This window comes from Bombus fervidus, unplaced genomic scaffold (genome assembly GCF_041682495.2).
Source record: "Bombus fervidus isolate BK054 unplaced genomic scaffold, iyBomFerv1 scaffold0120, whole genome shotgun sequence".
NCBI classification, from domain to species: domain Eukaryota; kingdom Metazoa; phylum Arthropoda; class Insecta; order Hymenoptera; family Apidae; genus Bombus; species Bombus fervidus.
In genome coordinates this window covers 8-2,500 of record NW_027212682.1, presented here as the reverse complement: position 1 = coordinate 2,500, position 2,493 = coordinate 8, and the positions used below count along the sequence as shown (strand labels likewise).

Here is a 2,493-nt window from a genome sequence, read left to right as displayed (position 1 = left end):
ATTTTTCGCGCTTTAGTCGTCGTTGTCGCCATCCGTTCGGAGGGGACCGCCGGCCGTCTCTCTATCCTCGTTGTCGAGAGTCTAATGCCTCGTTCCGTCGCTAGAGTTTTTCAAACTCTGCTTCTGGCTATCGGGAAGAAAAGACCGCGCGAGGAAGAGGAAGGACGACCGTGCGCGTCCCTTTCGAATTTTTTTTTATTTTTACCTGAGCGACCAAAGTGGATTCAGAGGGGACCGCCGGCCGTCTCTCTATCTTCGTTGTCGCGAGTCTAATGCCTCGTTCCGTCGCTAGAGTTTTTCAAACTCTGCTTCTGGCTATCGGGAAGAATAGACCGCGCGCGAGGAAGAGGAAGGACGACCGTGCGCGTCCCATCGATTTTTTTTATTTTTACCTGAACCACCGAAGTCGATTCAGAGGGGACCGCCGGCCGTGTCTGTATCCTCGTTGTCGAGAGTCTAATGCCTCGTTCCGTCGCTAGAGTTTTTCAAACTCTGCTTCTGGCTATCGGGAAGAAACGACCGCGCGAGGAAGACTACGACCGTGCGCGTCCCATCGATTTTTTTTTACCCGAACGATGGAGATGCATATCGGCTGTTTGCTTCGAATAACTGGACGAGAGGAACGAACATATATATATATCATGGGCTAGCCACCGTGCGCTTTCTTCGCGAGATCGTGTGCTGTACAGAGGATTCAGAATCGGGTGTTATATCCCCGTCGTTTCCTGACGAACGGAGCTTCGATCTCGTTGGTTGTTATATATTATAATGCACTTTACGCCCGGTCGGCGGGCTGCGTGTGTCGTCGCGCAGTCCGTCCGATTTCGTTTTCGAACGTATTTTCGTGTCGTCAATCATATGGCGACTTCCGCGCGTTCGATTCCCGTTGGTCGGACGTTTGTCGGATATCGGCTTCTTTCGAACCGAGAATAAGAGTACAAAAACCTGAGTACACAAACAAAAATCCATGCATAAACGATTACCCTGAACGGTGGATCACTTGGCTCGTGGGTCGATGAAGAACGCAGCTAATTGCGCGTCAACGTGTGAACTGCAGGACACATGAACATCGACATTTCGAACGCACATTGCGGTCCACGGATACAATTCCTGGACCACGCCTGGCTGAGGGTTGCTCACGTAAACCTAAGACTGCTTGCGTTGCGTATCGTTGCTCTCGGTCCGTATCTCTCTGTTCTTTCTTGCCTCGTCGACAGCCCGCCGTCGTTCGTTTTATCTTTAAACGAACGTTTCTGAGTCGGAGGACGAGCGCCAAGCAAAAGAATACGAATTAAAGAGCGGTCGAGGGCTCGTACGCGACGTACGAGCGATTGTTGGACGTTCGTCGGCGTTCGTCGCTGGATCGTGTGGAGACCGGCGTACGCATGCTCTCGATACAAATATATATGAAAAATCTATCGCGTTCACGGGAGACTCGCAAAACTACCTCCGTCTCTTCTCTGTCCCTTCTTGGCTTGACAACCCGCCGTCGTTCGTGTTTTACGAACGTTTCTGAGTCGGACGAAGCGCAAGAAGAAGGATACGAATTAAAAGAGCGCGGAGAGAACCGTCGTCGTCGACGCGGTTATCGAGATACACAGAGCGAGTTTTCTTCGTGGCCGATTTTTTTTTTCTTTTTGTATCAGCCTCTGCTACGTTTTGTTAGTCTTCGATAAGCACGAATGACCGCGCCCCCGACGTCGTCTTAAATGAATTTTTGGCGAGACTGAGAGAAAGCAAAAATATTTTTGAACAAAGTCAGTCGAGAGAGGAGAGAAAAGAGAACCAAGATATTAAAACCTAAACCTAAACTTGGTGGCGTAACGAAAAACTGTGTGCCTTAAAGAAACACAACCGTCTTTTCATCAAGATGTTTTTACTCGTACAGCCCCAGGGATCGAATACCCACTCCGTCTGTTCGTGCGGCAGAGATGTATTCTGCAGGCGCGAGACGACTGACGAGAAGACAACGAGGACCGTCGCATCGATGGGTCGTCGTTGCGTTTTTCATCCTCTGTGCTTTTTTCTGTTCTTCGCGAACCCAGAGAAAGCCGTAGATCCGGGAACGGACACACGAGATTTCTTCGAACGCTGATGACTTAGGGAGATGATCCCCAGCGTTGCGCGGAGATCGGAGAGTACGCGTACATGTATCGGGACGAATTTTTCCCCGTCGGTCGCGTATCTCTCTGCCCGCGCGCCTGGCCCAAAGCCACGTTCGTCGGAAATCAACGAAAAGTGTGTTACGATCTAGCGTGCGTCTACGATCGGCTATATTTAAGGGTGACGAAGAAGAGAAAAGCTCACGGTGTTGCGCAACGTTTCTGTACTCGATTTTAAGATGTGCATGTGAGTCCGTTACAAAGTTGTTCGGATCGTCGAAAATAGTCGTTTTCGTCGTCGTGCGAAAGAGAATAATCTCTGACATTGGCACGGAGAGATCGCGCAGAGGAAGAGAACGATCCTCTTTGGCGAGGCTCGAGAAAGACTAAC

At 50.3% G+C, this 2,493-nt stretch overlaps 1 non-coding gene across 1 annotated transcript; it reads left to right on the top strand.

Annotated features, from left to right (window-relative positions):
* Window positions 1–980: 980 nt before the first annotated feature.
* LOC139997593 (5.8S ribosomal RNA) lies at window positions 981–1,135 on the top strand. Its single transcript, XR_011802948.1, has one exon. It is a non-coding gene; the product is annotated as a 5.8S ribosomal RNA (ribosomal RNA).
* Window positions 1,136–2,493: the final 1,358 nt, after the last annotated feature.